This window comes from Paroedura picta, chromosome 17, assembly GCF_049243985.1.
Source record: "Paroedura picta isolate Pp20150507F chromosome 17, Ppicta_v3.0, whole genome shotgun sequence".
Taxonomy (NCBI): Eukaryota; Metazoa; Chordata; class Lepidosauria; order Squamata; family Gekkonidae; genus Paroedura; species Paroedura picta.
The window spans coordinates 11,208,687-11,236,577 of record NC_135385.1 but is presented as its reverse complement, the minus strand read 5'-3'; the positions used below and the strand labels follow the sequence as shown (position 1 = coordinate 11,236,577).

General features: G+C 50.5%; 2 long non-coding RNA genes across 2 annotated transcripts; both read left to right on the top strand.

Moving 5' to 3' along the window:
• The first annotated feature begins 265 nt into the window (after positions 1-265).
• On the top strand, positions 266-19,189 carry LOC143827002 (uncharacterized). Its single transcript, XR_013227157.1, has 4 exons — positions 266-333; positions 6,544-6,641; positions 14,194-14,307; positions 19,096-19,189. It is a non-coding gene; the product is annotated as an uncharacterized LOC143827002 (long non-coding RNA).
• LOC143827000 (uncharacterized) lies at positions 19,179-26,479 on the top strand. The gene is made up of 3 exons (XR_013227156.1): positions 19,179-19,273; positions 22,129-22,222; positions 26,197-26,479. It is a non-coding gene; the product is annotated as an uncharacterized LOC143827000 (long non-coding RNA).
• The last annotated feature ends 1,412 nt before the right edge of the window (positions 26,480-27,891 follow it).

Sequence of the window (27,891 nt, the reverse complement as noted above, 5' to 3'; positions counted from 1 at the left end):
TGGGTCATGTCTGACCCTTGGGATGACGCCCTCTAGCGTTTTCATGGCAGACTCAATACGGGGTGGTTTGCCAGGGCCTTCCCCAGTCATTACCGTTTACCCCCCAGCAGCAAGCTGGGTACTCATTTTACCGACCTCGGAAGGATGGAAGGCTGAGTCAACCCTGAGCCGGCTGCTGGGATCGAACTCCCAGCCTCATGGGCAGACAGCTTCAGACAGCATATCGCTGCCTTACCACTCTGCGCCACAAGAGGCTCTAAAGCATCCTAAAGCATCCTAAATGCCGTGCATTAATGATTTTTCTAAGGAGTCTGATCGCACGATGTGTCCAAAGTAAGTGAGCTTCAGCCGCGATATATGACGTAGTTCTAATGACGTAGTTGGTTTGCTCCTCTCTAAAACTATCTTGTTGGTAACTTTGGCTGTCCAGGGTATTCGCAGCATTCGTCTCCAACCCCATAATTCACAGCCTTCAACTGGAGCAAATATTGCGTCCAAGTGGAAAACACGGGAGGGAGTCGAAGACCCGTTGTGTCCATCGTTGGCTTAGCTAAGGGACTCTCCCACTGCTTTTGATAGACCGCGCCCGTTGAGTAGCCATCTTTCTACCTGGTGCAACTTGGTGGTGGAAGGTCACCGTTGTCTTACATAGGGTTTTCAAGGCATCTTTCAACGTTACGCAGGGCCTGCAAGACGGAGCTCTTCCGCCAGGTTTATGGTTGAGGCCGGGGCTGATAATAGATCTATGCCTCCCCCGGGGACTCGGGTTCTGGACCCGAAGCAAAACATCATCAGGACCTCCTCTCCACCCGCTAGTAGTGGGAGGGAGGGGGGAGGGGAAGTTGAGCTGCCGTTCTTGCCATGCTGGCAATATTGGCAGTGTTATTATTGTTTTTATGGGGTTTTAATGGGGATTTGTGATATTGTTACCCGCCACGAGCCGCAAGGGAGTGGCAGGCTATAAATCTAATAATAATAATAATAATAATAATAATAATAATAATAATAATAATAATAATAATAATAATAAAGAGACGCTCATGGGATTTGCCTCTGCCTTCCTTGGCACCATTACTCTGGTATTCCTTGGTGTCTCCTTTGGCTTCGCTTCTGAGATCTGACAAGATCAGGCTATGCTGGCTTTATAACATCAATAAAACAAAAGACCACATTTTAAAATCTGCCAATGAATCAACACTGATTCAGTAAAAGGCACTGCTTGCTGTCTTCAGGTGTCTCCTCAGGGGTGGAAGTGAGGGTGGTAGGCACACCTCTCTAGGGAATGTTATTGCGTTAAGAATCCCTTTCTCATGTGCCCAAAAACTGAGCTTCTTTGATTGGTTTGGAAGGTCATGAAGGCTTCTCCTTTTGATCTTAATTTCTGGGTACAAACATGTGGGAAAAGATGGTCCTTCCGATAATCTGGTGCCGAGCCATGTCAGATGTTACCTGGAGTACAGGTGTGCAGTTCTGGAGGCCTCACTTCAAGAAGGACGTAGATAAAATTGAAAGGGTACAGAGGAGAGCGATGAGGATGATCTGGGGCCAAGGGACCAAGCCCTATGAAGATAGGATGAGGGACTTGGGAATGTTCAGCCTGGAGAAAAGGAGGTTGAGAGGGGACATGATAGCCCTCTTTAAGTATTTGAAAGGTTGTCACTTGGAGGAGGGCAGGATGCTGTTTCTGCTGGCTGCAGAGGAGAGGACACGCGGTAATGGGTTTAAACTACAAGTACAACAATATAGGCTAGATATCAGGAAAAAATGTTCACAGTCAGAGTAGTTCAGCAGTGGAATAGGCTGCCTCAGGAGGTGGTGAGCTCCCCCTCATTGGCGGTCTTCAAGCAAAGGTTGGATACACACTTTTCTTGGATGCTTTAGGATGCTTAGGGCTGATCCTGCGTTGAGCAGGGGGTTGGACTGGATGGCCTCTATGGCCCCTTCCAACTCTATGATTCTGTGATTCTGTGACTTAGTTACTGCCGGTAGATACCTGAGGAGAGTGACATTGTTCATTGTCATTGTCACACTGGCCCATTCCGCATCAGGATCACTGTGGCAAATTGATTACGGAAAGAAAAAACGGAATTTAAAATAGTGGAATTCGTCGTTATGCATACCTGCCTTTGTAGTGGAATCCAGTTGCGTTTCCATCGTTTCCCACAGGTTTCCGGTCTCGGCAAAAATCGCAGTGCTTTGTCTCACCCCTGGCCGTCAATCAAACAAGCAGCCAATGGGCGGTTGTTACCATGCTCTGGAAAAGCCCCTTTGCCTTTAAGAACATGTTTTTTTTTTTTAAAGAAAAACACACGTTGCAACGAATATGCCTTGATTCCTTGCTTCCTCCTAACGTACCCATCTAGCTGGCAGCTGGCGTGTGAGCTGCCGTTTCATCGTTGCCACGCTCCCCTGAGTGAAAAAAAAATCCCCCCACCCCCCGTGCATGGGCGCGAATTTCGGCCGAAAATAAAGGGAACTTGCAAACGGGGCTGTGTTGTGCTTGGTGACTTAAAGCAGCTCTGTGAAGGGACTGCAGCCAGAGAAGCCTCGCTGGGTGAATGAAGGCTTGCCGATTCGTTGCTCTCTGCTCGGTCCGAGAAAAAAAAATGGCGATCGCTTCACCGGAAGATCAGAGGAGAGAGCCAGGGGGAGGGACTTGCTGAAACCGCAACAATGGTAACGCACAGAACTTTTTCGCTAGTGTTGCAGATTGGTTGCAAGAGTGTAGCGCTTTCCAGAGGGTGAATCCACTTTTTGGGATTTCCCTGGAAGTGCTACAACGAAGCGCTTCTAGCGGGACTGTTTCAGGAGTGTGGCAGATTGTGTACGACGTTGTGCATAACTGCATTTTAGTAGTGATTACAATTTGCCACACTCCTGCTACATTAAACTTGTGCGGAATGGGCCACTGTTTAGCGCTGCTTTCTGTTTCAGAGGAGGCATCTTCTTCAGAAATCGGGACCCTCAGCCATGACCAGTATTATTCCCTGTGGACAAGTATCTGCATAGCATCATTCCAAATCTTTCCAAATGTTTGGGCAAGAGGAACATGAACCCAGTCGTGTGGGTTGGCCACAAAACTTCTTCTTACCAGAAGCAAGAAAGAAACACCTCCAAGATTCTGCAAGGCGCAGCCAAAATTCTGCAAGGCACGCGAGCAGAAATGCTCAGAAGTCATTCCAAATTTGGGGGAAAGAATAACATTAAAATTGTTCTTACCCGAAGTATTAAAAAATCACATTCAGGCTTTTTGTCTTCAGTAGAACAGCCAAGATCTGTCAGAAACACAAGAGAAGAAATGCCAGAACTCATTCCAAATGTTTGGGAAAGAGGGAGATTAGCCAGGAGAGTGGCTTGTCCACAAAACTTGTTCTTACTTGAAGCAAGAAAGAAACATCCCCTGGTTTTTGTCTTCAGTAGAACAGCCAAGATCCTGCAAAGCACATTCAGATTGTTTGGGAAAGAGGAACAGTAGGGCTATTTCCGCACCCATTAAATGTAGTGTAATGTTTGCCAAAAGAAGTCGCTATATTCCAGTCCCTCCATCTGACGTTGCCAACATCTAGCGTCTGGGCAGTAACCAGCTTGCTACATCCTCCATTTTAAAGCGCTAGTTGGGGAATCGCATAAAGTGGATCCCCCAGCCTATTAAGCACGAGCTACAGGAGAGCAACCAGCAGGCAACAAGCAGGGGGAAGTATGGAGGCTCAAACACGCAAAAAGTGCCTGACCCATCCCGCCCTCACACCCGCCTCCCTCTCCTTTGCTCCCGGGGATGGGAATTTCTTTTTAAAAATGGCTAACTTCCTGGAGCAACGAATAGGCGGAGAAGCGTGCAGGCAATGCCAGAAATAATTTTTTTTTTTCAAAGTTGGAACACAAAGTGTGTGTTTCCAAGTTTTCTCCCCCTCCCCCCGCCCCCAAAAAAAATCAGGAATGAGATTAATTTTTTAACGTATCAAAGGTCTTGTGATCCCATAAGGGGTGGCATTCAAAAAGCACTGTGCATTTATGATTCTGCATGGGCATTGCAACAGAGAAGTATGCATTAAAAAAAAAGTTAGCGGGCAACATGGGACCTTTAAAATATGGGAAAAGGGTTGCCCGGATTGATTGACAGGCAAAAGCACCATACATATAGGACATGTTGCTCTTCCCTTCCTGCCTCAGGAATTCACTGACATTTAGGGCAGGAAAGGATTATCCTCTAAGGAGCATGAACATTAACAGGCATGTGCGAGGAGGATTGAAGTAGGTGGAAGGAAAAGAAGTGGTTTAAGGTAGCGATCCCCAACCTGTGGGCCGCGGACCACATGTGGTCCTTCGACTAATTGGAGGTGGGCCCCGAAGGATGCCTTCTCCCCCCCCCCCCGGCCCTTTACTTCATCCCCCCCAGCCCTTTACACTTCATTGTTGTGGCGTGTCTGTATCTTATTTTGAAGGGATGTTTAAACATGACCATAGCGATCAGAGAGCGTTAGGGCAGTGGTTGAGAGTAGAGGAGTAAACTACCCCCCCCCCACTGGGCCTCAGTAAAAGGCGTTGAGTGGTCCCCGGCGTTGAGTGGTCCCCGGTGATAAAAAGGTTGGTTTAAGGCAGGAGGAAGCATGCAGGTGCTGCCCACTCCCAGATGTGAAAAGCATGCAAGTTCTCACTCGTGCTTGGGAGGGCGGAGCAATGGAAGTGGTCAGCTCTCAGGCTTGTAGGCAAGATAGGAGAGGAAACGATGCTAACCGGAGCTCCAGTGAACCCCCCAGATTTCTGAGGAACCCTCGTTGGGAATCCCTGAACTAGATACGCCAATGCATAGCATTGTTACGAAGCATGCAGTCATGTTATAATGTCATAACTTTCCCTCTGTCGTTTTAATTTATTCAGCTCAGCGATCTGAGACTAGCAATAGTCTCGTATTGCCAGGCTCACGTCACTTGTAATTTTTTAAATTTACGAATGAGGAGGAAATGATGAAGGTGGGAGGCACAGAGTGAGCAGGCTATGGGTGGGGCGTGAGGTACCAGCAAAAGGGGGGGGGGGGAAGGGGAATCTATGTTTTTGGATTACCTTCAGTTTGGGAGTGAAACAAGGGGAAAAAAAACAGCACAAAAGTACTCCCAGAAAGCAAACTGAAAGCTGGAGGAGAATCTGTGCGATAACAACAAAGAAGACCCAACAGACACGCACAGTGAAAGTGAGGGGAAAACACCTGTGCATGATAGGCCCACCAGTCCCGAGCGAGCTCATATATCCCTCTATATATTTTCAAAGCTGTATAGCACGTAAAGATTTTAGATTTCAGCATCGCGGAGGGGGGGAGACGGTGTCGGGTGAACTTGCCGAAGTAGTCAACCGGCTCTATTTTTAGCCCAAGAGAATACATATGATATTTGCAAATGAAACAAGATGATGGCTGGATGTGTGGAAAGGATTGAACTCGTATTCAGTTTCTCCCAGATTTAAGCGGAAAGTGTTGACTTCTCCACGGGCAACGGGCAGAAGAAGCCGCAAGGCTCCCCTTCCCAACAAGGCCCAACGGACGTAGGCTTCCACGTGATAATTTGTTATATTACATGACGGGATATCCCCGGGGGGGCAAAGATGGCATTGTTGTAGGGACGGAAGAAAAACGAATGAGGGGATAAGTATTTTTAGTCTCCAAGTGCCTTGGATGGCCCAGGCTAGTCTGATCTGACCAGATCTCAGGAGCCAAGCAGGGTCAGTTCTGGTTGAGAGGCCATCATGGACCTCAGGGTCCCTGGGCAGAGGCAGGCAGCTCCAAACATCTCCTGCCCTGGAAGCCTTATGGGCTTGTCATAATTTGGCTGCGACTTCATGGTGCTTTCTGCCACCAGGAGCCTTGAGGCCCATCTGATCCAGAGTGGCTGGCCGGACTCCCACACGAAGGGCACAAACTGCTCCCGAACGTGGGAGTTTTCCGTTTTATGTTAAGGAACAGGCTGTCGTTGACTTGGAAACAAACCTCTTGTTGATGAAACGCCAGGCACTGAGGCAAAATCATCACAGCAAAAGTTGTTAACTTTGTTTTTCTTTTAATTTAGCTTTTTATTTTACTTTATTTTATTTTTATTTATGAAAGTGTACAGAAAGGAACAGATCCTGAAGATGAAACTCAAATACTTTGGCCACCTCAGGAGAAGGAAGGACTCCCTGGAGAAGAGCCTAATGCTGGGAGCGATCGAGGGCAAAAGAAGAAGGGGACAACAGAGAATGAGGTGGCTGGATGGAGTCACTGAAGCAGTCGGTGCAAACTTAAATGGACTCCGGGGAATGGGAGAGGACAGGAAGGCCTGGAGGATCGTTGTCCAGGGGGTCGCGATGGGTTGGACACAACTTCGCACCTAACAACAACAACAAATGTTGCTGGGTTGTATTACAGAAACAGAAAGGAAAAATGGAATAGAATTGATAAAGAGTGTGCAGAAATCCATTTCATTATATCCCCATCCCCTCCCCACCCCAATGAGATCCTTCTAATATCTGAAGCGGTTAACTTTGTTGTTCACTTTGCCGATGTCGACATTCCAGGGGCCCATTGGGAGAGCACCGCCAGAAGGAACAACTCGGGTAGGAGACACAAATGCACAGAGAGAACCACAAGAAGGAACCAAGCCGTGGCCTAACAGGTAATGATATTAAATATGTATAGATTGTGGGAAACAAAGATAACAGCCTAAGGCAGGAGCAAGCCTTTATCTGGTTGTGCCAGATCCTACAAAGATAACAGCCTTCTTCTTCTTCTTCTTCTTCTTCTTCTTCTTCTTCTTCTTCTTCTTCTTCTTCTTCTTCTTCTTCTTCTTCTTCTTCTTCTTCTCCTCCTCCTCCTCTTCTTCTTCTTCTCTTCTTCTTCTTTTCTTCTTCTTCTTCTTCTTCTTCTTCTTTCTTCTTCTTCTTTCTTCTTCTTCTTCTTCGTGTTCTTTCTTCTTCTTCTTCTTCTTCTTCTTCTTCGTCAAAACTCTCAAGGCTCTGAAGCAAAGAAAGAAATGTCCTTCTGCTTGCTCTTAAAGACCCTTTCTCTGGAAACTCCAGGAATCCAACCTGGAACCTTGCACATGCAAAACGGATCACCTGCTTCTGAACTTTGGGCCCATCCCTAAATCCATAAAGTGCAGAAACCGGCTGCAAGACCATAGAGACATGGGCGAATTCCTAGAGTGCCACTACACATGCCGTTTTCTGGGCATTTTTTATTTTGTTCTCCTGCTTCTTGAAGTTGGAGGACTGCGCTGAGGCTGGGGAAGCGCAAAGCCTAACTTGGGTCTTTCTGTATGCCTTTGTGCAGTGCTTGGTGCTTGTTGAATACGTGGCTTGTATTTACTCCTTAACAGATGTGCCAGCATATTGGTCCCACAGCCCAACTGCAGGAGCCTAAACCAGGGAGCTATTATGGTCAAACTCACCGCATAACACAGGCTGTAGCACATCACCCAATAATAGCAGATGACCTACAGCCGAGCATTTTTAACCCTCCCCTTGCCTCCTTGGCCACTTATAAATAGCTCTAATTAAGATCATTTGTTGTAGCTTCTGTCTTCAGCGATCAGGATGTGCTGCGGTTGAGGGACACTTCTTGCCGCCCCCTTTCTAAAGCATTGCTAAAAAAAATAGAAGGAAAAGCTACAGGCCCGTGATAATCTCTCTCTGCTTTCTCTTTCTTGCCCTGGATGTGACAGATGCCACCAAAACAGTGGCCGGTTGCTGTAGTTTTCGTTTTCAGCTGAGACTGGAGCCCCTTGAACCCAGGGGGCCTTGGTGTACAGGGGTGTATGTGCGCACATTGGGTGTCACATGAGTCAAGGGGCAGCTCCTTCTGATGCAAAGAGAGAGAGAGATTTCAGGCTCTTTCCCAGGATGCAAATTCTAAGGCAGGATTCTATCAGCGGAGGTCATTGCGCAGGAGAGGCGAAACCCCCTTTGTTCTCCATTTTCGGAGATTTTTAAACAGAGGCTGGAGAGCCATCTGACGGAGAGGCTGATTCTGTGAAGGTTCAAGGGGGTGGCAGGTGACAGTGGATGAGCGATTGGGATGTGAGTGTCCTGCATAGTCCAGGGGGTTGGACTAGATGACCCAGGAGGTCCCTTCCAACTCTATGATTCTATTATTCTATTTGTTCTTGGTTCTTTGGCGTTTTTTGTAGCAAAAGCTTTGTGCCCTCATTGAAGAGAGAACTAAAGTCCTTCGTTGTATTTCTTTCTAGCCATCATCAACCCACTCAGTGCCTTTATGCTCTGAGTTTTTTTTTGTCTCTCCTTAAATGTAATATAGAGTCAGAGTCGGATTAATTTTATTGGCATTAAATTTTTATCGGTGCTACTGTATTTGAACGTAGGGATGACCAAATTGTAGTTCTCCAGATATTTGTGGACTACAATAACCATTAGCCCCGGCCAGCACATGCCCTGTATCTGAGGAAATGTGTGTGCACACAAAAGCTTATACCTCGCATAAAAAATTGTTGGTCTTAAAAGTGACACTGCATTAGGTTCTAATGCAGACCAAGATGGCTGCCCTTTGAAAATATGGTGGATGTGTAACCACTGTTCATCTTGGCCACCAAGAAGAAGAATTGTGACCTTCAGAGTCTCATCTTTAATTGCATTAGTAACTTAACATCAAAGGGTTACATTACTAGTGCTCACAGGAGGTAAAGGTCCATGAGTTAATGCTAATATGAAGGGTAGGGACAGAGATTGGCACTCAGCCCCTCGATGGGTGCTAGCTTTGAAGAAGAAGGGTTGGGTTTCATACCCTGCTTTCCATTACTCAAAGGGGCTTCCATTCGCCTTCCCTTTCCTCTCCCCACAACGGACGCCCTGTGAGGGAGGGGAGGCTGAGAGAGCCCTGAGATTACTGAAGAAGAAGAAGAATTGGTTCTTATATGCCGCTTTTCTCTACCCGAAGGAGTCTCAAAGTGGCTTATGGTCACCTTCCCTTTCCTCTCCCCACAACCGACATCCTATGGGGTAGCTGGGGGCTGAGAGAGCTCTAACAGGACTGCTTCAATCAGGACTGCGACTAGCCCAACGTCACCCAGCTGGCTGCATGTGGAGGAGCGCTCTTAACCAGGCTGGTTCTCCGTGAACGCCCAAGTCCATCACTATGGATGTCAGCCATACCTTTAGTAAACAAAGCATGATTAGTACTGTTCAGTCAACCACTGTCCATTAAGGGCTGGTTCTCCACTTACGTTCCCCCATTGTTGATCCTGCTGAATTCGATTTGAATCTGGGTCTTCCTCCTTCCTACGCCCTGAATTGAAACGAAGTGTTCTGCACTAGATTGGGGAAGCTCAGAGCGGGGAGGGGTTTGGTGGTTGTGAAACGATTTATTTTTCTTTTCCTGAACGTGCAGGGGAGAGGGGACAGAGAATGAGGCAAATCTCTGCTGAGAGGAGAGGAATCTCTGCTGGAGCGCAGTCGCTTTAAAACAGGGCAAAAATACGTCTTGGGAGGGAAGTCTTGCAACTGGGAACCAGGAAGTCTTTGAACTGACACCCTGTCCAATCAGAGACATACTGCTTCTCTACGTCAGCGTTGCAGGCACGGCAGGAGTTAATCCGCAACACGCAGAACATCTGCCATAATAACAGGGGTCTTCAAATACAGCGACTTATAGCCTCTCCTGGATATTGTGGGGGAAAGGTGGGGCCACCGCGGATCAATCATGGATGTTGCAGAGGGGAAAATTTAAAGCTGCTAAAATCAAAACGGAAATCGATTGGAAGTGGGCAAATTCCTCCAATCCAGTGGAATTGTTTTCATGGTGATGGCTGGCCGCTGGTTCCCTCGGGCCAATAAAAAGCGAGTTGAAGGAAACTTGCAGAAAATAAAGAGATGGGACGCCAGCATTGCTGCGTTGATACAACACCCCTGATGGGCCTTTTCTCGATTTGAGGGGTGGGGAAGAGATGCCCACCCAAGGCCTAAAGCGGGATCCTCCTTCAGCATCGGCCGGTCTTGCAAGCTGTGCTCCAATTGCTTTGCACCTTCCCATTAATGCAGAGTCGCTCTGAACCTGATACAGGCAAGCCCTCCCCCCCACCTCACCTCGGGGTCTTCTTCGGGGAAGGGTGTTCGTGGTCCTGGGTAATCCCCAGCAACTCCATTGCCCCCTAGTGTTCATGAGGTGCCGGCACAGCCTCAAAGGGATCCGTGCCATAGGAAGGGGGTTTCCTCTGCGTTCCGAGGCTGCCCAAAGTCTTTTCTTATTTCTCTTTTCCCAAGTCTTGTGGCCCTTCGTGCTTCACGGAGCCCCATTGGCTCCTCTCCCCCGCGTCCTGTCTTCCTTACGTCAAGGTGCCAGAGCTGCTGCAACCTGTAGGCAGTGCGGTTCAATTCTCCTTAAATGACCTTACCTCTTGGGCTGCATATGCAGTGTACTTCAGGTCAACCGGTACTCCCCTGCCCCTCAACAAATGTCCGAAAGAACAGGGTGGGAGTAAGCAGTAATTAAGTTACAAAAAGGGGAAGACTGCTAGATTGCTTCACCTGTTCTAGAAGGGATGCCCCACTTTTTGGGTATTTCTGGAAAGACCCGAAACTCCCCAGACACTCTGTAGGATTCTCTTTCCACGCCCGTATTCCTATTCAACTAACTTCCCCCCCATACACACACACACCTCACTGCCTTTGACTACAATGTAGGTTAATCAATCCTGTTAGCCATCTGACGGAGAGGCTGATTCTGGGAAGGTTCAAGGGGGTGGCAGGTGACAGTGGATGAGCGAGAGGGTTGTGAGTGTCCTGCATCATGCAGGGGGTTGGACTAGATCAGAGGTCCCCAACCTTTTTATCACCGGGGACCACTCAACACCGGGGACCACTCACCGGGGACCACTCAACGCCTTTTACTGAGGCCCGGTGGGGGGGGGTAGTTTACTCCTCTCCTCTCAACCACTGCCCTAACACTCTCTGACTCTGATCGCTATGGTCATGTTTAAACATCCCTTCCAAATAAGATACAGACACGCCACAACAATGAACATAAGGAACATTTTATTTTCATCTAAATTTTAACTCATGACAATGACAAATCAGTGGGAACCCTGAACTTGTTTCTCTGCAACGAGATAGTCCCCTCTGGGAGTGATGGGAGACAACGACACCCAAAGTGTGTTGTAAAGGGCCGGGGGGGGGGGGGGGGAAAGAAGGCGTCCTTCGCAGCCCACCTCCAGTTAGTCGACGGACCACATGTGGTCCGCAGTCCCCCGGTTGGGGACGACTAGCCTAGATGACCCAGGAGATCCCTTCCAACTCTATGCTTCTATGTTCAGACCTGAGATGCCTAGCTGTCTGCAGGATTAGACTCTTCGGTCATTTCATAGAGCAACAGGGAAACAGATTCACTAATTCCCCTCCACACACCTGCCAATTAAACCCAACATTCCCTGCATGGCTGGTTTAAAAGGACAGATGTGTGCCTGTTCTGGTTGAGAGGGAAAAAAAGAAGGATAGTAAATGTTCACCCTCCCAGCGATGTGTCTCACTGGTACGGAGAGGCTATTTCGGGGAGCACCTCCATTTACATAAGAACTGCTGACTTGGGATTTAAACGGTTTTGACCTGACTAACGCTCTCCTGATGCGATCCCCTGTCTCTCTCCCCCCCTCCCCTGCACCGGCAGATCTCTCTAGGTTTCTTCCTGCTGCTTAATTTAAGACCTTTTCAGGCTGTCTGATGAATCTGACAATTCAGCGGCAGCTCTTCTCTTTCAGCCAGTAAGGAAATTCCACCCTGGATCTGCAGGCTCAGATGTCCCGTCTCTCAGCTGACCCAAATCCCCTATGCCTGCTTTAGCACCATTCTTAGGGGACTTCTCAGACCTGGGTGGGTTCTCTGGATTTATCGTGCAAAAATTAAACTCACTTCAAACCCCCCCCCCTTCCCACCTCCTAGATCATCTTGGACTTTTTTCTTTTTCCTTGGCCTCGTCGGTCTACCGCGACTTTCTGTATTGCCGAGAAATTCCTATCAATCTAAGCCAGTGGTTCTCAACCTGGGGGCCGGGATCTCTTTGGGGGTCAAATGAACCTTTCAGAGGGGTTGTGGCAGGGCGAGCAGCTTGGCCGGGGGGGGGGCATCCACATGACGGCCTTGCAGGGTAGATCGAGATAGAGCATTTGTCTGTCTGGAGCAGTGGAAAAGAGCAGGATGGGCATGGTGGGACAAGAGGCAGAACTGAACTGAGAAACCCTGAAAAAAAAAACACACAATTTATATACAAATATGAACAATGGATCTTCATGCCATTGGTCGGTTTTGGTTTAACTTCTGTGAAAGAAGACTGGCCTAATTGTATGGCTGGAAGTCACCAGGAACTGTATTGAAGGGAAGGTTGAGAACCACCGATCTAAGCATAAACTCAGTACTGCCCCCAAATAGCCGTTCTGGCTAACCTAACTCTTATAGCATGCCTGTGCTTTGCTAAATTGGCCGGTGTTTTCACATGGCCCCGTTCCGATGTCTTTAATAAGGGAAGCACGTTTGCCATTCCTTTGTGTGCCTGCCGAGGAAAGATTCCTTCCTGTTCCTTTTCTTCGTGTTAATCTCGGGAAAGGACGGCCTCCTAGAATATATAGACAAACGTATTCATTAGGGAGGTGTGAACAGCAGAACAGCCTAATTCGAGATCCTTTGGGCTGGAAGGGAGCCACACTGCCTGTAATACAATGAAATTGAATCCCCCAGTTTAAGCTGGGCACATCTAGCCCTACTCCTTAGACCAGGAATTCCCAACCAAGGGTCTGTGGACCCCCCAGGGGACAGTAGGAGCTCCAGAGGGGGTCCGTGGCATTGCTTCTCCTGCTTTAATGGACTCGGCCACAAGCTAGGGAAGTAGCCTGAACATGAGTAAGATCTCCCATGGTTTCCTTGCCTGGGAAGGGGTGGAGCCTGCATGCCTAATCCCACCCTAAACCTGTCTATCCGTCCCTCAGACCCCCAATCTGCCTGTCAACGCGGTGGGTTGATGTCACTTCCAGTGACATGGCACTTCTAGGGGGCGGGGCCAGCTGACATCACTTCCAGGGCTCCTTGCTGCCTGAGAAATTATTTCAGGGGCTCCTCAAACGGTTGGCAAGGGCTGGCTTGGCCGGTTGGCGCATTGTTCGGATGAGATGAGCAGCGGCAGAGCCTGTGCCACTGAAGCCAGTTTGGCATCGCTGAATGCCGTGGGAGGAAGGCTGCAGTCCTTGGCAAACTCAGTGCCTGCCAGTCTGTTTCCTGGCTCCCGCCTGCTTCTTCCCCAGCCTTGATTTACGGCTACCACACCGGTGCGGAAGAATCTGCTTCCGAAGACCTCCGGAGGCATCTCCAGGGTCTTCAGGGAGTGCCTACCCGGAAACAGCTGCCAATTTGGAAACAGCGGCCTTCAGTGAGACATCCTTGACCCTGGAGCCCTCCCAGCACTAAGATCCAGTGTGATATAGGACCAGATTAGGACCTGAATGACCCACGTTTTAATCCCCTCTCTGCCACGGAAGCTCACTGGATGGCCTTGGGCCCGTCCCATGTGCTCAGCCTAGCCAACCTCACAGGGCTGTTGTGAGAATAAGATGGAGGTGAGATGGAGTAAATGAATAAATAAATACGTCTTGCGATTGGCCTTAGCCGTCATTAGTCTCCACAAGCACTCTGGCAGTTGATTTATTTGTATTTCTTTATTCCTGCTCCATTTTTCTCCCCGAGAGGATCCTAAAACGGCCGACAACATTCCTCTTTTTTCCTTAGATCTTCACAACAGCCCTGTGAGGTATGCTAGACTGAGCACTAAGCAAGCTTCCATGGCAGAGCAGGAATTCGACTGTGGGTCTCCCAGCCCCTAGCGTGACCCTCTCACCTCCTCGCCCCTTTTCCAAGCATCCTGGAAGATCCCACAGGGCTGGTGGCCCCCGCCTGTGCTTCTTGGCCACATTCCTTGAAAGATGTTCTTTCCATCTTGCCCTGATGAGATTGCATCCACCCATCCCGTACACGAGGAACAACACCCTTTGCTTGCAGTGCTGGAAACTGGCTCGGGCCGAATATCAGGACCAAGGAGACACACAGCAGTAGGAATGTGCACTCCGGAAGTTTGCATAACATTGTGTACAAAAGCACCTTAACAGCCATCAGTAATAACCCCAAAATTCTTAGTCCTCATGGTGCACGGAAAGCCTCTGTTAGATTCTTTCTTTGCAGGTTGTTCTCTCCTTCCGGGTGGGCGTTTTCTCATCGCTGCCTGCTGAAGCAAACATCCCAAAAGATAAGAAAGAGTTCTTCTCGTGAACAAACAAGGACGAACTGGACTCCCAGGTATGTCTGCTGTTTCGGATAACTTCTTCCAGGGTCAGTGAGGACTGGGAAATACATCTTGTGGTTTCCATGACAAGGCCTCAGAGCACGGCTATTAGCGTAACATAATGTTATTTCCTAATGTGTGTTTTGAATGAGAGTCTCCACTTTCGGACACTGGGTTTTGTATACTTAGCCTGATCTCATTATGGTGGGAAAACACAGTAACAAAAACCCCAGGAGAAGAAGAAGTTGGTTCTTATAGGCCGCTTTTCTCTACCCGAAGGAGTCTCAAAGCGGCTTCCAGTCGCCTTCCCTTTCCTCTCCCCACAACAGACACCCTGTGAGGGAGGGGAGGCTGAGAGAGCCCTGAGATTCCTGAGGAAGAAGAAGAGTTGGTTCTTATATGCCGCTTTTCCCAACCCGAAGGAGGCTCCAAGTGGCTTCCAGTCGCCTTCCCTTTCCTCTCCCCACAACAGACACCCTGTGAGGGAGGGGAGGCTGAGAGAGCCCTGAGATTACTGAAGAAGAAGAAGAGTTGGTTCTTAGATGCTGCTTTTCTCTACCCAAAGGAATCTCAAAGCGGCTTCCTGTCACCTTCCCTTTCCTCTCCCCACAACAGACACCCTGTGAGGTGGGTGAGGCTGAGAGAGCCCTGAGATTACTGAAGAAGAAGAAGAGTTGGTTCTTAGATGCTGCTTTTCTCTACCCAAAGGAGTCTCAAAGCGGCTTCCAGTCGCCTTCCCTTCCTCTCCCCACAACAGGCACCCTGTGAGGGAGGGGAGGCTGAGAGAGCCCTGAGATCACTGCCCAGTCAGAACAGTTTTATCAGTGCCGTAGGGAGCCCAAGGCCACCCAGCTGGTTGCATGTGGAGGAGTGGGGAATCGAACCCGGCTCGCCACGATCCTAACCGCTACACCAAATTGCTGTCTAGAGCCTGGTCCCATCCAAATCATTCCCAACTGTGTGTTTCCAACAGAGGAGTGGTCTTTCACGCTTGTCAACGCCGTTCAAGCACGGAATAGACGGAGACAATAGATCGCAGCCTGGGCACCGGGCTCTGCTCGCACCAAGCAGCAAGCACTGAGAAGGTCCCGTGCAGCTTTCTCTTGCCGTCTGCGTGGCCGGAGGTCCAGAACACTAACAGGAAAACTCAGGAGCCCAGAGCTGCTCCTAAAAGAGAAGGCTGCTCCCTGTCAGCAAACCTGTTGACGGTGCGGTTTGGTCTTTAGAAACTTCAAAAATGCGACATGCACAAAGTCGGGTATGGACTGTGATGCTAACACTCCTAACATGGCCCAGTCATCTGTCCTTGTTTCTTTTGGGGCGATGCAAGCAGAGCCCATAGCTGCACCCTGGACAGGAGCTAAGACCTGATGCGTTCGAGTGCCTCCCTCTCCGGTCATCAAGGGTCCTCTTCCTTCCTGACCTCGCTTTGTCTCCAGAGTCAGCTGCCGGGAACAGCTGATGCTGCCGTGCTTCGGCCTGGGCTGTGAGGCTGGCTCCTGGCTGGGGCCTGGCTAGATGGTCTCCAGTGTGTCCCCCGGATCTGTGCCAGCTCTGGGTTGGGAAATACCTGGGGGGGGAGGAGGAGGAGGAGGAGGAAGAAAAGGAAGAAAAAGAAGAGGAAGAAGAAGAAGGAGAAGAGGAGGAGGAGAAGAAGAAGAAGAAGAAGAAGAAGAAGAAGAAGAAGAGGAGAAGAAGAAGGAGAAGGAGAAGGAGAAGGAGAAGGAGAAGAAGAGGAAGAGGAAGAGGAGAAGAAGAGGAAGAAGAAGAAGAAGAAGAAGAGGAGGAGAAGAAGAGGAAGAAGAAGAAGAAGAAGGAGAAGAAGAGGAAGAGGAAGAGGAAGAGGAGAAGAAGAGGAGAAGGAGAAGGAGAAGGAGAAGGAGAAGGAGAAGGAGAAGAAGAGGAAGAGGAGAAGAAGAGGAAGAAGAAGAAGAAGAGGAGGAGGAGAAGAAGAGGAAGAGGAAGAGGAAGAGGAGAAGAAGAGGAAGAAGAAGAGGAAGAAGAAGAAGAAGAGGAGGAGAAGAAGAGGAAGAAGAAGAAGAAGAAGAAGAAGAAGAGATGGTCCTTAGATGCCACTTTTTTCTCCCTGAAGGTGTCTCAAAGTGGCTTCCAGTCTCCTTCCCTTTCCTCTCCCCACAACAGACACCCTATGGGGTGAGGGAGGCTGAGAGAGCCCTGAGATTACTGAAGAAGAAGAGTTGGTTCTTATATGCCGCTTTTCTCTACCCGAAGGAGTCTCAAAGTGGCTTCCATTCACCTTCCCTTTCCTCTCCCCACAACAGACACCCTGTGAGGGAGGGGAGGCTGAGAGAGCCCTGAGATTACTGGAGAAGAAGAAGAAGAAGAAGAAGAAGAAGAAGAAGAAGAAGAAGAAGAAGAAGAGTTGGTTCTTAGATGCCGCTTTTCCCTACCCGAAGGAGTCTCAAAGCGGCTTCCAATCTCCTTCCCTTTCCTCTCCCCACAACAGACACCCTATGGGGTGAGGGAGGCTGAGAGAGCCCTGAGATTACTGAAGAAGAAGAAGAAGAAGAGTTGGTTCTTATATGCCGCTTTTCTCTACCCAAAGGAGTCTCAAAGTGGCTTCCAGTCTCCTTCCCTTTCCTCTCCCCACAACAGACACCCTATGGGGTGAGGGAGGCTGAGAGAGCCCTGAGATTACTGAAGAAGAAGAGTTGGTTCTTATATGCCGCTTTTCTCTACCCGAAGGAGTCTCAAAGCGGCTTCCATTCGCCTTCCCTTTCCTCTCCCCACAACAGACGCCCTGTGAGGGAGGTGGGGCAGAGGGAGCTCTGACCGCACTGCTCTATGAGAGCAGCTCCTTCAGGACTGTGACTAGCCCAAGGTCACCCAGCTGGCTGCATGTGGAGGAGCAGGGAACCAGGATCAGAGGCTGCCGCTGAATCCGGGGGTCACTCAGGAATCCTGGGACCCTGGAAGCTCAAGTCTGGCTTTGACACTTGGCGACAGCCGTCGGCTTCCCCTCAAGCGCCCTGTTTTGGGGCCCTCACTTGAACGGCCGCAGAAGCAGCCCTCATCCCGCCCATTGCTCTGAGCTTTGCGGGGAGAGGGCAGGAAGGTTTTCTGCACTGCAGTCTCGCAGGCTGCCTGCGGGAAGCCCCTCGTATTTCACAGAGCTTTGAGGTTCCCAGGCACGGAAGGTCCCCTTCACTTGAGACGCGCCTAAAATTAGAAGCCTTTCTGGCAACTCTGCCCGAGGAGCCCTCGCTGGGTCACTTCTGCCCAGGCCGCAAACGAGGCCGCGGAGTGAGATGAGGTTTCCGTCCGGGACAAATACGGAGCTCGGCCTCCACCGTGCCCACGGACCCGAGCCAGGGAGATTCCACCTCTTCTGGGAGGACCTGCCGCGAGAAACGGGGCTTCCTGGCAGGGCGAACCCTTATAAATCAGGCCCGCGGGTGACATCACCCTCCCCAGGGAGTCAAAAGCCAGCTTGCTCCCTCGCTTTGGGCCGATTCCTGCCCAGCGTTTGGAACGGATGAGCTCAGGGCTATGAAGCAGGGCTCTCCTCTCTCCCCCCCCCCCAGTCTCACAACGATCCTGTGAGGTGGATCAATATTGTTGCTAGGTCTGCTTTTTTAATCTCACCCTTCCTAGATAGAATGAGCTGTGGGTGGCATGCGTAGTTTACTCCCCCCTGGTCCTCGCATCTTGTATTTATACCTTGGCTGGGCGGAGAGGAAATGACCGGCTCGTGGTCACTCTGCGGATTTCATGGCAGGAGGAGGGAAGGGTTCTCAAGCCCCAAGACGTACTCACAGGGAGTACAGAGTACAGAGAGCCAGTTTGGTGGAGTGGTTAGGAGTGCGGACTTCTAATCTGGCATGCCGGGTTCGATTCTGCACTCCCCCACATGCTGGGTGACCTTGGGCTTGCCACGGCACTGATAAAGCTGTTCTGACCGAGCTGTGATATCAGGGCTCTCTCAGCCTCACCCACCCCACAGGGTGTCTGTTGTGGGGAGAGGAAAGGGAAGGCGACTGTAAGCCCCTTTGAGACTCCTTCAGGTAGAGAAAAGCGGCCTATAAGAACCAACTCTTCTTCTTCAGTAATCTCAGGGCTCTCTCAGCCTCCCCTCCCTCACAGGGTGTCTGTTGTGGGGAGAGGAAAGGGAAGGCGACTGGAAGCCGCTTTGAGACTCCTTTGGGTAGAGAAAAGCGGCCTATAAGAACCAACTCTTCTTCTTCTTCAGTAATCTCAGGGCTCTCTCAGCCTCACCCACCTCACAGGGTGTCTGTTGTGGGGAGAGGAAAGGGAAGGCGACTGGAAGCCGCTTTGAGACTCCTTCAGGTAGAGAAAAGAGGCCTATAAGAACCAACTCTTCTTCTTCTTCTACTACCCCGGGATGGTCAAACAGTGGCTCTCCAGGTGCCCATGGACTACAATTCCCATGAGCCCCTGCCAGCGGAGAGCCACCGTTTGGCCAGCCCTGGCTACGCCCTGCTGTCTCTCGTCACGTTGGCTTAATATGTGCTGCTTTGTTAGAGCTTTGCCGCAGTTTGAATCCCAAATCTGGACCGTCGCTTTGATGTGAATCTGCTTGTTCATTCGGATCACCTTCAGAGACTGGGGTTTGCATCCCTTAGCCATCAGGGGGGTGTTGGTGTCAGGCAGTACAGGGCCTTCTCTGTACTAGCACTTCCCAGGGAAGACTCACCTGCCTTCTTTGGGGATGGGATTAGGGGGCAACCTAAAACCTTTGGGGAAGCGGGTGCACAACCAACATTCCTTTCCGTGCTTCGTTCACGTTGTCGTCTCCTTTTGCTGCTTGTGTTTGTTTTCAGTTGGCTGTTAGAGACTCCATTGGGCCTTGCGATGACGCCAGGTGCGATGAGGTCAGCGGCATCCCCTTTTCCAAAAGAAAACGGAAAACGGAAAACGGAAAAGTATTGGCAAGCTGCATTCTGCACACAATACCCATTCGCATGGCATTCCTGAAGGCCTAGTTGTCTGCGCAAAAATGTAAGATTAAAATGCTAAGCCAGGGGTCATAGAATCCTAGAGTTGGAAGGGACCTCCTGGGTCATCTAGTCCAACCCCCTGCACTGTGCAGGACACTCACAACCCTTTTGCTCCTCCACTGTCACCTGCCACCCCCTTGAGCCTTCACAGAATCAGCCTCTTCGTCAGATGGCTCTCCAGCCTCTGTTTTAAAATCAAAAAAAGAAAGGTTCACAATGAACAATCAACAGAAGAGAGCAGGGAACCTTTCTAAGCCTTAGAAAGGTTCCCTGTTTTTTTCTGTTTAAAAATCTCCAAGGGTGTCTGTTGCGGGGAGAGGAAAGGGAAGGTGATAGGAAGCAGCTTAGAGACTTCTTCGGGTAGAGAAAAGCGGCATATAAGAACCAGCTCTTCTTCTTCTTCTTCTTCTTCTTCTTCCTCTTCTTCTTCTTCTTCTTCTTCAGTAATCTCAGGGCTCTCTCAGCCTCCCCTCCCTCACAGGGTGTCTGTTGTGGGGAGAGGAAAGGGAAGGCGACTGGAAGCCACTTTGAGACTCCTTCGGGTAGAGAAAAGCGGCATATAAGAACCAACTCTTCTTCTCCTTCAGTAATCTCAGGGCTCTCTCAGCCTCCCCTCCCTCACAGGGCATCTGCTGTGGGGAGAGGAAAGGGAAGGAGACTGTAAGCCGCTCCGAGGCTCCTTCGGGTAGAGAAAAGCGGCATATAAGAACCAACTCTTCTTCTTCTTCTTCTTCTTCTTCTTCTTCTTCTTCTTCTTCTTCTTCTTCTTCTTCTTCTTCTTCTTCTTCTTTTTCTTCTTTTTCTTCTTCTTCTTCTTCTTCTTCTTCTTCTTCTTCTTGTCAGTAGTTCGATACTCTCAGGCTCTGGCCTAGACGGGAAATACACTAAAATGGGTTCTGGCTGAGCTAGTTTTTCTGCCCCTTTCTTAGGGAAGGTCCAGCTGGAAGGGAACGGGCCGCACAGCGATTGATTTACGACCTCTGGAGTTGACAGAAAGGATAGGCATATCTCTCGGTTCCTGTGCAGGGCTACTCGAGTGGATCTGAAGGCCCTTGAAAAGAAACCTCGAGAAGAAAAACAGGCTTGGGCCGAAGGGTCCTCTATATCGTAAGGCCAGCGAGGGTCTTGCAAGTTTATTCTGACTTGCCGGGAGGAGGGGGGGAGGCGGAATCATCCCGGCCCGATAACAGTCTGTGCGCACACATTTGTGCAACTCTAAATTTGTCCTGCGGTATTGGGTTGCCCGGGGTTAAGTTGCATAATGGTAAGCAGAGTAACTGGGACACGACGGCACTCCACCCCCCCACCCCCCCACCCCATGGGTGTAAATTTGTATCAGCAAGAAGCAGGCATTCCAGCAGCAGCTCTCGGTGCAGAGCTGGAAGGATCTGTGCAGTTTGATACCCACATTCTTCCGAAATGAATCATTCTTTAAGGCAGACACACATGCAGGCATCCTTGGGGTTTAGCCCAGGATCCGGGGAGACTTCCATGGACTTATATGGCCTCGGCCGCTCGGGGGACCAAGCGCTGGCTGCAGGAGGGTTTGCGGGACCACGCTGGCGTACCCTGCCGGGATCCCAAGGAGATGCCGTCGCCCCCGGGCTCTTGTGGTTGTTAGACAGAGAGAGAGAAAGAGTTTGTGCTGCAAGGAGGAGGGGACGCGTGTGCTCCACAGGGATGCCATTCTGCCCCTTGCGTTCCAGAGCTTCTCTCTGCAGCTTTCTGCATTTTGTCGTCTCTCCTGGAGACATTACAACTCGCCTCTCTTCCCTCTCCACGAGAATGGCTGACACAGGGCCGCCCTCTAGGGGCACAGCCTGTCCTTTGCCGCACTGCGCAATACGGTTAGGATCCGGGGCTTCTCCTTCAGTCAGGGGCGGGTCTCCGGATGTCCACGGACAGGAGCCCCGGAGGCTGGAGGGCTGCACCGTGCCAGGGCCGTCCATGTGCCAGCAGCTCCCCTGTGGCTGTTTGGAACAGGCCCCATGTCTGCAGAAGGTGCAGATGATACGAAAACATGGCAATGCACTTATAGAATCAGAGAATCATAGAGTTGGAAGGGGCCACGCAGGCCATCTAGTCCAACCCCCTGCTCAACGCAGGATCAGCCCTAAACATCCTAAAGCATCCAAGAAAGGTGTGTATCCAGCCTTTGCTTGAAGACTGCCAGTGAGGGGGAGCTCACCACCTCCTTAGGCAGCCTATTCCACTGCTGAACTACTCTGACTGTCAATTTTTTTTCCTGATATGTAGCCTATATCGTTGTACTTGTAGTTTAAACCCATTACTGCGTGTCCTCTCCTCTGCAGCCAGCAGAAACAGCATCCTGCCCTCCTCCAAGTGACAACCTTTCAAATACTTAAAGAGGGCTATCATGTCCCCTCTCAGCCTCCTTTTCTCCAGGCTGATCATTCCCAAGTCCCTCAACCTATCTTCACAGGTCTTGGTCCCTTGGCCCCAGATCATCTTCGTTGCTCTCCTCTGTACCCTTTCAATTTTATCTACGTCCTTCTTGAAGTGAGGCCTCCAGAACTGCACACAGTACTCCAGGGGTGGTCTGACCAGTGCCGTATACAATGGGACTATGACATCTTGTGATTTTGATGTGATGCCTCTGCTGATACAGCCCAGAATGGCATTCGCCCTTTTTACCGCTGCATCACACTGCCTGCTCATGTTTAGTTTACAATCCACAAGTACCCCAAGGTCTCGTTCACACACAGTGCTACCTAGAAGCGTATCCCCCATCCAGTAGGCATGCTTTTCATTTTTCTGACCCAGATGCAGAACTTGACACTTCTCTTTATTAAATTGCATCTTGTTCTCATTTGCCCATTTTCCCGTTGTGTTCAGATCTCGTTGAACTTCTCACAGCCTCTACAGCAGCCTGAGAGCCGGAGCTTGCCAGAGCTTGAAGGCGTCCTTTTGCAGCTTCTCGCGTTAGCAGGTGGGCCTGATGCTCTTGCTCCTCCTGCCTGCCTCCCCCCGGAACCGGAGTGAAGAAAACGTTGTAAGGCTGAGATGCTCCGGCACGCTTTGTGGGTGAATGAGGCGGACAAGTGCATGAGGCTTCCCCATCACAACTGGGTTGATCCAGAGAGTCTCGTTGCGTTGACCACTTTTCATACCCCGTTACCCGTGCAAGAAGGGCGAAGGAGAACGCTCTTGGGATGTGCATTTTGTATTTTACAATTTGAACTAAGCCAGCTTGGTGTAGTGGGTAGGAGTGCGGATTTCTGATCTGGTGAGCCAGGTTTGATTCCACGCTCCCCCACGTGCAGCCAGCTGGGTGATAAAGCTGGTTTAACCAAGCACCTCACAGGGTGTCTGTTGTGGGGAGAGGAAGGGAAGGCGAATGTAAGCCGCTTTGAGACTCCTTCGGGTAGAGAAAAGCGGCATATAAGAACTAATTCTTCTTCAGTAATCTCAGGGCTCTCTCAGCCTCCCCGCCCTCACAGGGTGTCTGTTGTGGGGAAAGGAAAGGGAAGGCGAATGTAAGCCGCTTTGAGACTCCTTCGGGTAGAGAAAAGCGGCATATAAGAACTAATTCTTCTTCAGTAATCTCAGGGCTCTCTCAGCCTCCCCTCCCTCACAGGGTGTCTGTTGTGGGGAGAGGAAGGGAAGGCGAATGTAAGCCGCTTTGAGCCTCCTTCGGGTAGAGAAAAGCGGCATATAAGAACTAATTCTTCTTCAGTAATCTCAGGGCTCTCTCAGCCTCCCCTCCCTCACAGGGTGTCTGTTGTGGGGAAAGGAAAGGGAAGGCGAATGTAAGCCGCTTTGAGACTCCTTCGGGTAGAGAAAAGCGGCATATAAGAACTAATTCTTCTTCAGTAATCTCAGGGCTCTCTCAGCCTCCCCTCCCTCACAGGGTGTCTGTTGTGGGGAGAGGAAGGGAAGGCGAATGTAAGCCGCTTTGAGACTCCTTCGGGTAGAGAAAAGCGGCATATAAGAACTAATTCTTCTTCAGTAATCTCAGGGCTCTCTCAGCCTCCCCTCCCTCACAGGGTGTCTGTTGTGGGGAAAGGAAAGGGAAGGCGAATGTAAGCCGCTTTGAGCCTCCTTCGGGTAGAGAAAAGCGGCATCTAAGAACCAACTCTTCTTCTTCTTCAGTAATCTCAGGGCTCTCTCAGCCTCCCTCCCTCACAGGGTGTCTGATGTGGGGAGAGGAAGGGAAGGCGAATGGAAGCCCCTTTGAGACTCCTTCAGGTAGAGAAAAGCGGCATATAAGAACCAACTCTTCTTCTTCTTCAGTAATATCTGGGCTCTCCCAGCCTCCCCTTCCTCACAGGGTGTCTGTTGTGGGGAGAGGAAAGGGAAGGCGAATGGAAGCCGCTTTGAGACTCCTTCGGGTAGAGAAAAGCGGCATCTAAGAACCAACTCTTCTTCTTCTTCAGTAATCTCAGGGCTCTCTCAGCCTCACCCACCTCACAGGGTGTCTGTTGTGGGGAGAGGAAGGGAAGGCGAATGGAAGCCCCTTTGAGACTCCTTCAGGTAGAGAAAAGTGGCATCTAAGAACCAACTCTTCTTCTTCTTCAGTAATCTCAGGGCTCTCTCAGCCTCACCCACCTCACAGGGTGTCTGTTGTGGGGAGAGGAAGGGAAGGCGAATGGAAGCCGCTTTGAGACTCCTTCGGGTAGAGAAAAGTGGCATCTAAGAACCAACTCTTCTTCTTCTTCAGTAATCTCAGGGCTCTCTCAGCCTCACCCACCTCACAGGGTGTCTGTTGTGGGGAGAGGAAGGGAAGGCGAATGGAAGCCGCTTTGAGACTCCTTCAGGTAGAGAAAAGTGGCATCTAAGAACCAACTCTTCTTCTTCTTCAGTAATCTCAGGGCTCTCTCAGCCTCACCCACCTCACAGGGTGTCTGTTGTGGGGAGAGGAAGGGAAGGCGAATGGAAGCCCCTTTGAGACTCCTTCAGGTAGAGAAAAGTGGCATCTAAGAACCAACTCTTCTTCTTCTTCAGTAATCTCAGGGCTCTCTCAGCCTCACCCACCTCACAGGGTGTCTGTTGTGGGGAGAGGAAGGGAAGGCGAATGGAAGCCGCTTTGAGACTCCTTCGGGTAGAGAAAAGTGGCATCTAAGAACCAACTCTTCTTCTTCTTCAGTAATCTCAGGGCTCTCTCAGCCTCACCCACCTCACAGGGTGTCTGTTGGGGGGAGAGGAAAGGGAAGGCGAATGGAAGCCGCTTTGAGACTCCTTCGGGTAGAGAAAAGTGGCATCTAAGAACCAACTCTTCTTCTTCTTCAGTAATCTCAGGGCTCTCTCAGCCTCACCCACCTCACAGGGTGTCTGTTGTGGGGAGAGGAAGGGAAGGCGAATGGAAGCCCCTTTGAGACTCCTTCAGGTAGAGAAAAGCGGCATATAAGAACCAACTCTTCTTCTTCTTCAGTAATATCTGGGCTCTCCCAGCCTCCCCTTCCTCACAGGGTGTCTGTTGTGGGGAGAGGAAAGGGAAGGCGAATGGAAGCCGCTTTGAGACTCCTTCGGGTAGAGAAAAGTGGCATATAAGTACCAACTCCTCCTCGTCCTCCTTCTCCTTCGCCAAGGCCAGGCCGGGGGGAGAGGGACGATATGAAATTCATTTGCTCTCCTTCCGAGTCTAGTCATGTCCCAACCCAGTCCTAGAATGGCACCATTACAGATGCAGGCCGGGCGGGTGGGGGGCAGCCCCGTCATTTGTAGGGCAAGCAACCCATTTGGAAGCGGCCCACGTTTCTCATTTCGGGAGAACGTCCCGTTAACTCATCGCTCTCCCGCAGCCGCCCTTTAAAAATGCCTCCTCCGAGCCTCCTTGCCCTTGTAAAACTATCTAGCGGGCTCACCTTTCCGCTTTGCCTGAAAGAGCAACCCAATATCTGGCTGTGGCTGAGCTGCCTTCTGGGCTGGGGAGGGGCGGCCCCGAGCTGGGTGCGCAGATGCGGCCTGCACATGTGCCGTGGGCAGTGGCCCGTCCCACGTAACTCCCTTTCAAAGCCCCGGAGATTGATGGCCTGGATTATCTCCACTTGCAGACAAAACTAACTGGCAATTCCTCACGTGACTGGGATTTAGGAGGGGAGCGGTCAGTGTGCATCAGGAGTCTGACATATGCCCTGACAATTTGCCAGGGACAGACCCCACCTCCCCCCCCAGCCCCTCTTCCTGGTAGCCAGTGGGGTGTAGTGGTTAAGAAAGGCAGTTCCTAATCTGGCGAGCCCGGCTTGATTCCCCGTTTCTCCGCATGCGGCCAGCTTGGGTGACTTTGGGCTGCTCACAGCGCTGCGAGAGCTGTTCCTACAGAGCAGCTCTGCCGGAACTCTCTCCATCCCACCTACCTCACAGGGCGTCTGTTTTAAATGAATCTGGACAGCTGCGTTTATCTACCTTTTCTGTTTTCTATTGTTATCTTTTAAGATGTTTTAATTCCTGGTTTTAATGGATGTCTCTGTATCATCTTATGCTGGTCTATGACCGTAATAGAACTAACTAACTAACCTCACAGGGCGTCTGTCGTGGGGAGAGGAAGGGAAGACCATTGTGATCTGCTTTGAGCCAGCTTGGTGTCGTGGTTAGGAGTGAGGACTTCTAGTCTGGCGAGCCGGGTTTTTCCATGCTCCCCCCACATGCAGCCGGCTGGGTGACCTTGGGCTCGCCACAGCCCTGATAGAGCTGTTCTGCCAAGCAGTAATATCAGGGCTCTCTCAGCCTCACCTGCCTCACAGGTCAATACAGGTTGTCGCCATCCTGCACCTCCACACGCAGGTGACCCTGAGCTAGTCACAGTCCTGATGGTGCTGTTCTCTCCGAGCTTTCTCAGCCCCACCTACCTCCCAGGGTGTCTGTTGTGGGGAGAAGGAAAGAAGGTGATTGTAAAAATGTTTTGAAATTCCTTTGGGTAGCAAAAAGCGGGGTAGAATAACCAACTCTTCTTCTTCTTTTTAGGGTTTCTTGCTGAGGACCCAGTGCCCACAGGCTGTGTGGTTTGCCCTGCACTGAAGCTAAAAGCCAGCAGCATTTCAGAAAAGAGGAAAGCCATCCAAATGAAGCAGCCAGGTGTGCCCTGCCCAGAACATCTTGCAACACAAAGAGAGACATTGATTTAGTAAGGATGGGAACTGCAATTTAGGGCAGACTTTCTCAACCAAGGTTTCCTGAAACCCTGGGGTTTCTTGACAGTCCTGGAAGGGTTTCCCGAACGTGAGGGAGTTAAATTAATTTTTACATATCTTTAAAATGTGCTAAACATTTGTTGGGTGATGTGACCGTACACGGTCTTGCCAACCTGCTCCCCCTCCCCAAAGAAAAACAGCCAATGGTGGGTCTGGAGGGGGTGGGAAGGGGGGGGGGCAGACGGACATGTGCACAGCTATGTTTCCCAATTATAATCTCCATCATTACGCCATTTCTGGGGTTTCTCGAAGCCTGAAGGCTGTTTCCGGGGTTGCTCAATGGGGAAAAATTGAGGAAGGCCGACTTGGGGGACCTCTCTGGTGAACAGGGAGCCAATCTGGAGCGCGCCAGAGTTGAAACGGCAGCGGGGAGGTGGGGGGAAGGTTCAGCCCTGATCTGGAGTGTGAGATTCGGGCCGTGGCGAGCCTGGCCCTGTTTTCACCAGCCAGGCATCCCTTTCAGGCCGTAAAGATGCCTCCATCCCAGCCTCGCCTTGAAGCGGTCCTAACCAGAAAGCGCCACCTAGTGGTTTCTCTTGGGCCCGAAGCTTTGCCACTGCTGGACAGACGCGGAGACTCCTCCGGCGTCAGCACGGAGAAGATCTTGTGTGAAATCAGTTCCTATATATAAGAGGCGGCGTTCGCCTAATAAGGCCGAGCTGAGCTGTCCCAGCTGTGGACACTTTTCCTCCGGATGCTGCTGCTGCCGCTGCCCTCACAGGCTGTGGGCGGAAAAGCTTCAGCTGCTAAGCGCCGGAAACTCCCAAGAAGAGAGAGAATTAGGAGAAATTAGTAGATAACATTGAAAGGGGACAGAGGAGAGCGACGAAGATGATCTGGGGCCAAGGGACTAAGCCCTATGAAGATAGGTTGAGGGACTTGGGAATGTTCAGCCTGGAGAAAAGGAGGTTGAGAGGGGACATGATAGCCCTCTTTAAGTATTTGAAAGGTTGTCACTTGGAGGAGGGCAGGATGCTATTCCCATTGGCTGCAGAGGAGAGGACACGCAGTAATGGGTTTAAACTACAAGTACAACGATATAGGCTAGATATCAGGAAGAAATTTTTCACAGCCAGAGTAGTTCAGCAGTGGAATAGGCTGCCTAAGGAGGTGGTGAGCTCCCCCTCACTGGCAGTCTTCAAGCAAAGGTTGGATACACACTTTTCTTGGATGCTTTAGGATGCTTAGGGCTGATCCTGCGTTGAGCAGGGGGTTGGACTAGATGGCCTCTATGGCCCCTTCCAACTCTAGGATTCTATGACCGAAAATTAGGACGTGTATCGGTTCGGTTGAGGCCGGAGAGCTCTGGGCTTTCCCGTTTTAGACTGAGCGGGGAGGATGCTGCGTTTTAAAATCCATTCCGTGATGCGTTTTTGAAAAGCTTCCCTGCAATATGTAACTTCATTGCTTGCAGGGACTCGTCTTGCTAGTGTCTGGAATTCTTAATAATAAACCTTTATTGGCATAG